The sequence below is a fragment of the Natator depressus genome, chromosome 25 (genome assembly GCF_965152275.1).
Source record: "Natator depressus isolate rNatDep1 chromosome 25, rNatDep2.hap1, whole genome shotgun sequence".
NCBI classification, from domain to species: Eukaryota; Metazoa; Chordata; order Testudines; family Cheloniidae; genus Natator; species Natator depressus.
The window spans coordinates 2,157,825-2,165,817 of record NC_134258.1 but is presented as its reverse complement, the minus strand read 5'-3'; the positions used below and the strand labels follow the sequence as shown (position 1 = coordinate 2,165,817).

The window sequence follows — 7,993 nt, the reverse complement described above, 5'->3', positions numbered from 1 at the left end:
GAAATCCCCTCCATAGCCATGCTGGCACCACTTTTAAATGTAGACAAGGCCTTAGGAAGAATCACTGTGGTGTGTCCTGCAGCCTGCTGTGTCCCTGCAGCACCTGGAGCAATGGCGGCCTGATCTCACTTGGGGTCCCCTAGGTGTCACCCTAACGCAAATAACAATGAACAGGCGCTGCAAAGTCCCTGAGCCCAGAGCTGACACTCCAGAGGTCCATTGCTGGCTGTCTGGGCAAGGCCAGCCTGGTTGGTACAGCGCCTAGCACAGGCGGGCCCCGGCCCCTCGCTGGGCGCTGCTGTAATGCAAACAAAGACCTAATCCCCCGCTGACAAGCCAGGCGGCGGGGAGGCTGCAGCCAGGCAGCGCCGTGGGCGAGCTCCGCAGTAGCTTGCGCGGGCTCCCCAGCTTTGCAGGGGTCGCGGCGGCTTTGCCCCGCGGGTGCGGCGGAGCCGGCTGCGGGCAATGCCCAGCGCCCTCCCCCAGCGCCGCTCGGACCCCAGCTCCGCGCCCGGCCCGGCGCATTCCTGGCAGGCAGCGCCCCCGGGCGGGTCCCACCCCTGGCGCGCAATTGGCCAGATGTGAGCGGAGGGGAACGGCGGGGCCGGCCGAGCCGCAGCCAGTGTCGCGGGGCGCTGCGCGGGGCGCGCCGGGCCGGACGGGAGGCGGCAGCTGCAGGTCAGGAGGGATTCTCTGGGCGGCGCGGAGAGCCGGGGCTCGGGGCAGCTCGCGGCGCTGGGTTCGCGGGGAGCGGGCAGGCCGGGGCCCCGGGCTGCTGGGCGCGGCGAGGCGAGCCGGGCGCGGCTCTGGCAGCCGGCGAGCCCCGCGCCGAGCCCAGTCCCGCTTGCACAGGTGCAGCGGGGGCCGGGGACCCGCCGGTGCCTGACTTCGGGGACCGGTCCTGAGGCTGAGCAGGGCCAGGCGCCCCGGGGCGAACGGCGCTGGCCGCTCTGGAGCCGCTGGGCTCCGCTCCCAGCCGGCCCCTGGCGGAGCCGCGGGCTGGTGCCCCACGTGGGTCCGTGTCTGAGGTGTGGACGGGCCCCGGAGGGCTGGGAGCCTGTCCCCTGGCTCCGCGCTCAGACACCGGGGGCTCCGGGCTGCCCGCTCAATGGCCCCCGCTTGGAGCCTCCCTGACTAGCTTAGAAGCCGCCACGGGGCTTTCCCGGGGGCTGCTTTGGTGAGCGCTGCGGCGGGGGCGCTGGAGCAGAGCCCTGGGTCCATCCCCAAACCCCAGCTCCTGAGAGGAGCCCAGGGCTGGAGGTTTCTCCTCAGGGGCGCTGGAACAATTTTTATAGTGGGGTGCTGAGAGCCATTGAACCAAACTAAACTCTGTATATAATGGAAATGGCTTCAAGCCAGGGGATGCTGCGGCACCCCCCCAAACCCCCAATTCCAGCGCCTATGTTCCTCCTTCCTTGCCTTTGCTTTGAATGGCTCGGAAATGCTAGCCACAGACGGGGGGTAGTCCCCAAAGAGCAGTCAGCTCTGCTCATGGGGAGCTCCCATCCCTGGCCATGGCTGTGTGGAGCGGGGCAGAGGTGAGATCCTGTCTCACACCCAGTTCATGGGGTAGCTCGTTTACGTCCATGGGGCCTTCACACCACAGTGGTGGGCACTTCTGAAAGGCAGGGAGGAGGAAAGACAGGCAGATAGGTTCTGTCCAGGTTTCATGTGACTGACATTCCTATGGTACCTTGTACAGAAGTGCCTCGCTGTGTCCAGATTAGCCACTCCATACATGAAGTACGGATGTCAATGAAATACTATCTTAGGCACCATATTTATCTATGGTTCATATAGAAATGCCCTCCCTGCCCTGGGCCAGTGGCTCTGTTAGACGCCTATCAGAATCTTGCCAGAAGGACCCTGTCAGCTGGAGCTCACTCTGGGGTTTGGCAGCTCTGAGTGGTTTTGCAGAGAAAGGTGGAGAGTGATCCAGTGGCTGCAAGTTGAAGCTAGACAAAGTCAAAGTGGAAATAAACTGTACATTTTTAATGGGGAGAGTACTTAACCACTGGAACAATTTACCAGGGGTTATGGTGGATTCTCCATCAATGACCGTTTTTAGATCAAGACTGGACGTTATTCGAAAAGCTCGGTATTAGGAATTATTTTGGGGAAGTTCTGTGGACTGCGCTATACACGCAGCCAGGCTAGATGATCAGTCATCTCTTCAGGGCTTAGGATCTATGAATCTATAAGTGTGGGAATTTGGCAAGGAGCGACTTGATCCCCAGCTTCCCATAACTGCCTAGGTTCCTGCAGCTACAGTCTGAACCTCCTGCTGCTCTGTCCTTTCTTGTCTGTCTGATGCAAATGATACCAGAAAAATGGATTATTTGCAAAGGCTGATGATTTTGTGTCCACTGTTATTAAGCAGTAATAAAAGGAACAAAGTGGAAAGACGGTGAGGGTAAGAATCTGTTCTTCTCCAGTTTTCTGGAAGACCATTTAAAAAGAATACAATGACACGGCCCTAGTGTAAGGGAATGTCCGCTGGAAATACCCACCCCAGGAAGGGGGAGATCTTCCCATACTGAAATCAAATGCAAGGCTTGTTAGGTTAGACTTGTGGGGCCATATCCTCCAATGGTGTAACTCACTGTTGCTCTATTGAAGCTAAAGGAGCAATGCTGATTTACACTGTAAATCTGGCCGCTGTGTTTAAGGAAACATATGTAGATTCCAAGAGGCAGAGGAATGGAACAGGCCAGACCCACTTTGGGAGTGAACCCTTTTAGCTCCCACAAGGTATCTGGGTTGCAACCAAATTGCTCTGCTTTTCTGTATTGATTTTATCCTCTACAGAGGAGAGAGTTGTTATGGGCTGAATGGCCTCAGCTGTTATGGCTGAACCTGAATTCTGCAGGGTGGACAGGCCACCATTTCCCCTGTACTAAGGCTCCAATCCTGTTGATTACCTCGTCCCGCCATGAAGGGCCTCTATGTCCCACTGAACCACCTCAGATTCACTTTCCCAGGATAATTGCTCTCCCTGGAGACACGCCAGCTGCCATAAGTGCATACACCTGCCATCGACGCCGTTGTTAGTCAGAACGCACATAGCACTGGAGCTCTGCAAGGCATTGTGCAGACGGCTACATGAGAGGTACCTGTGAGGATCCCTTCATTGATGCCATACACAAGGTCTCAGATATTGCAGTGGTGCGGCCCATGTCGGTGGCTGCACAGTTCATTGGGCTAAGCCCTTCGTGCCTAATGAGGATACAGGTGGGGTGGGTGCACATCATAGCAAAGGAGAGATTCTCTCACAAAGGCAGGAGAGGTTAGCTAAGGTCCTCCCAGAGCTTTGGGAAAGTGCTCAGTAATAGGAAGAGAGAACAAGGGCTTTTATTGTTGCCTGCAGTAGGTTTATTGCTGAAGCACAAACATGTTATCTCGGACTGTGAAACAGCAGTTAATTTGCCCCACCCTTTCATAAGAATCCTAGGCCAACCACAGTATCAATTCATAACCACTGGGCCTGATTCTGAACCCCTTGCCCCCATTTGACACAGGTTGGACTCTATTGTTCTCAACGAGGCTACTCCTGATTCTCCCCAGGGTTAGTGAGTTCTGACTCAAGCCTGGTTGTATGAAGTATAATTTAGCAGCAGGGCCCTGGTTACAAAGTCCAGCAAGGCCATTCAGGGCTGCTGGAAACGCGTGGCTGTGGGGTTCGCTGGCACACTCTTTCTAGTGTCTGATGAAAACCTGCTTGCTGGAAAGCTGCAGCCTAGGAACCTGTTTGAACTTGTACAGTTGTTCCTGGTGGTAGAGTTAAATTATTGGGTATTAAACACAGTTGTAAAGTCTGATGAACGTTCATCCCCAAGGGAAAGAAAAAGGAAAATGAAAACATGGCTGGCAGTTTAGAGTTTATACTGTGTATACATGTGCCTGGAGACAGAAACACGCACGTGTGTCAACCCAGCTTGGGTATGCAAACGTACCTGCATGCGTTCAAAGGAGGTGTGTGCACGTGCAAATGTATATGTGAACCCACGTAGTAATAACTGCAAGCACACCTTTAGACACGGGCCCTGCTGAACCGAGACATTCTCAGATGAATACAAATACACATACATGTGCCCAGCCCACACATATACAAACGTGCAGGTTTTCACAGATTGTGTGCGCACATTCTGACCCAGGTAATGTAAATCACGAGTCATCCCGGCTGAAAGTGTGCGTTTACTCTTTGTAAAATGTAACCATTTCATCTACAGACACTTTACTCCTGACTCTCCCATTGGTCTCACGTAGCCTGGGTCACCTGCTGCAAGCCCGTTCATTCGTCTCCCGTTGGTGGGAGATGCTCACTGTGCTTTTGCTGTTGGATTGGTTCAGGTTCAAGCCATTGTCTGTTTCGTTATATGTAGATTCCAGGAATTGACAGGAGCCTGCAGAGAGGGGGATGGATGGATGTCCTGTTTTACTGGACCATGTGCATGCATAAAACTAAATAACTAGAAATGTTGGGCCAGATCCAAGCTGGTGTAAATCAGCATGCCACTTACACCAGCTGAAGATCTGGCCCAGGTGTCACAAGCTCAGGATGGTCCAACAGTCCCTTTGCAGCAGAGCCTTTTTTGCGTTAGTGTAGACAGGCCCACTGTCCTGCAGAAGGAAGAGGGTTAGATTGTGACGATGATAACTCCATAAATCATTATTTCACCCTGGAATTAGACGACTGAGGGTATTCAAGCTTGCCTCCTTCCCTCCAGTCCTGACTTCAGTGAGTCAGACCAGCTACACCCCTTCCGATGTGGCTCTGGCTCCTGAACGCACTTTGGAATAGTTGAGAACCTTAACAAACATGCCTGGGATGTATGTCCCTGGGTTGTCTTGGAGACGACATGTGGGCCTCTCAGACCACTCTTACCTTCCTGCTGTCAGTCAGACAAAGCAGGGAGCATTCCCCTGCAGACTGATATGTGGTATGTCAGGCTCACTGGTGGGTCCTGGAGAAGAGGTGAGAAGTGAGGTGCATGGAGAAGGCCATATGTGGAACCAGCCTCTAAGATGGAACAAGAAACTACTGACAAGTGAGCCTGTAACTTCAGCACCAGGTCCAATGCTACAACAGCTAACAAGGCAATTGCCCAGGGAGGCATTCGGGTCAGAGGTCTGGGCATGACTGAAGGACCTCTCTGCTGCGTACTCAGCATGGTTACTGCTCTCCAGTGGAGTACAATGAATTCTATGGTGAGGGACACACAAGACGTTTCCAGATTACATCATGGGCCTCCAGGTCTGGAGAGTGCACTTTTAAGCCCCCAACTAATTGCAGGCGTAAACGACCTTTACACACTTGGGCCCAATGTTTCCAAGGGTGGCCACTGCTTTGGGGAGCCTAACCATGGAACTGTGCAGACACAAGTCAGAGAGCTTCTGGAGAGTGATTTGATTCGCAGAGTGCACTGTAAGAGGTCCAGCGGGATGCATGTTTACAGCCAATGGAAGGGGAAGGTGATGGCAGGAGAACACGAGGGAGGAAACAATTGTCTTGTGTGGAGGATGTGGTATCCTGGGAGCATCAAAAGGACCATTCATCTCCAGAGATTCACAGAGGATAGTACGGGGCTGGCTACTTTGGTTGCAAACCTCCTGTATTGGAGAGGACACATGAGACGAATCTGAGACACCGAGTGCCTGGCGTGGCAGAGCCACCCCCAGCTCCCCTGGACAGCAGCCTGCATTACATCCCTTCTGAAAAGCAGGCCCGAGCAAGCTGTGCAGCCAGCCCATCTACCCTGCTCCAAGCTTCCCCTGCTGTTCTCGCCTGGCTGGGGCCTGGCACTCCCAGCCTTGCTCTGGCAGCTCTTGGTGAGGATTTCTGCCCGCTCGCTGGAGAGGAAGCAGCCTGCTTGCTCAGTGGTTTCCCTTTAACTCTGGAACAGCCTCAGCGCTGGATCTTCAGAGTTTATCTCCATGACCCAGCTCAAGGGGAAATGTGCTTTGCAAAGATAAATCAGCCTGGGGCTGCTCTGGGCACTGTCCCCCTCACGCTCTTGATGACCTCAATGATTTGGCAGAGAGCGAGGATCAGCTGGAGCCCACTTCTCGGTCACTTATCCCACTCGAAATCACCTGGAGAAGCATTCCCGGGTTCCCAGGAGCAGACTGTGCTGCCGCTGGGGGGAGCAAACATCAGAGTGACCTCTCTGGAAAGTGGCTTAAAGGAATTTGAAGCTTTTACAAAAGCCACATAATCCCACACCCCATCTGACAACACACTCCAGACTCCCCCCAAAACACACGGAGCCCACCCAGACCTGCTGCAGCCTGGAAAGCCAGAAAATTCAGAGTTAAGTTTCCATCTATCACAATGTGCTGAAACATGAGACCGCCTCCTCTTCTCCCACCTGCCAGAGAACCTGCCACTCCATCCCTCAGACAGAGCCCCTGGCATGGCTCCTGTCCCATTGGAGTGGGACAGCCTTGGACCAAGGATGCCTGCTGATCCTGTTGAGCAGGACTGAGTGCTGCTCAGTTTTAAACCCATCCCTGGACCGGGAGTATAACACTGAGCTCGTGCCTTCACCTTTCCCTCCCACTCACCAGCCCGAGCACAGCTTTATCTCACCTGGTCCTGTGTCAAGCTGGTACCTACAGTTCTCTGCATCCCACTTGCCCAGCCCTGTGCTAAGCTGGGATCTACAGCTCCCATCCCAGTGGACATTCTGTACGAGGTCTGTGCTGTCCCCCTGCCATGGCAGCCTCTTTCCGGTGGGCCCATGAGCTCAGAGCCTTCCTGCCGTTTAAGGATTCTGCCACTGAGCCTTGGGACGGCCGGTGACAGAGCCGTGGCCCTGTAGGACACTCTGCTGAAATACGGGGTGTTTCAGCTCTCCCTACCGCACTCCTGGCCCTCCTTCGCAGAAGTGATTTCAGTTTAATCCTGCAGCTGGTGTGAGCCCCCCCCCCTTCAAACGCTTTGTGCTGGCTCACGAACCTTCTGTTTGGGCTTACGTTCCACTGTCTATCTGAACTGTGGGTTCTTTAATGCAACTGTGGTGTTGTTTGATGGAATCCTGAATGGTGTGATGCGATCAGGTTGTTATCTGGTTATTATGTAGGAAGAGCAAAGTGTGTGTGTGTGCGCGCATGTATATACCATTGACCCCTGCTGGGCTTGGACATACACTGGGCTAGCTTACCAAGAGGGTATATACAGGCTCTAATGCTGCTCTCAGCTGGTGTCTCCTGTCTGTGTTTAATGCACAGTGAGATCTAGGTGCTAGTGGAGATTGTCCTGTGGCACGTGATGGAGAGCAGAGAACCCTGCATTCTGCTCCCTAGGCTGCCTGGGTGCAGCTTAGCTTGCAGCCTTGGTGTATGCATGCTTGCAGGCAGCCACAGTGATTCTGTCTCACTTACTGAAGGAGGGAGAGGGATGCTTGGAAACCTAGAGAGAGAAACGATGGACACCTACAAGCAGGCAGAAGGAGAAGGATGAGAGGCTGAAAGAGAAGGCAAAAAGCCATCAGCCACGGACCCAGCAGCCCAGCCAAGGGCACGGTCACTATTATGTATTATTTATTTGCACTATGCTGGAGTCTCGAGATTCCAGCTGAACTCAAGGGCCTTCTTGTGCTAAGCCCTGTACACACACAGTGAGAGAGAGCACCTGCCCCGGAGCGTTTATAGTCCAACTAGAGACTACCCAGCAGAGTCGAATGGAACCAGTCCCAGTAGGGCTGATCCCAAATGTTCAAGAACCAGGAGTCAGGCCCTCAAATATGAGAGTGGCTTTGACATCATGAGATTTTTAAAGATTTTTTTTTCTTTTTAGCTTTCTGAGCTTTTAGGTTGCACTGTCTAGGGTCACATGTCCAACTTTACTCCACAGCCAGGAGGGCTAGAAATGTTTTTCATAAATATAAGCTGAGATTTGCCTGTATTCACCTGCCTCCAGGAGCTGGGGCTTTGCCCCAATATCACGGCACTCATGATAAAATTGTGAGAGTTGGCAGCACTGCAGTCTGTT

At 53.7% G+C, this 7,993-nt stretch overlaps 1 protein-coding gene across 3 annotated transcripts in view; it reads left to right on the top strand.

The window, feature by feature from the left end:
- Nucleotides 1-621: 621 nt before the first annotated feature.
- The window catches only part of KANK3 (KN motif and ankyrin repeat domains 3), a 60,930-nt gene continuing 53,558 nt past the window's right edge, over nt 622-7,993 (top strand). For all 3 annotated transcript variants that reach the window (XR_012636288.1, XR_012636287.1, XM_074939538.1), the window contains exon 1: nt 622-678. The gene's annotated coding sequence lies outside the window, so the exon portion shown is untranslated. The remainder of the gene's footprint in view (nt 679-7,993) is intronic.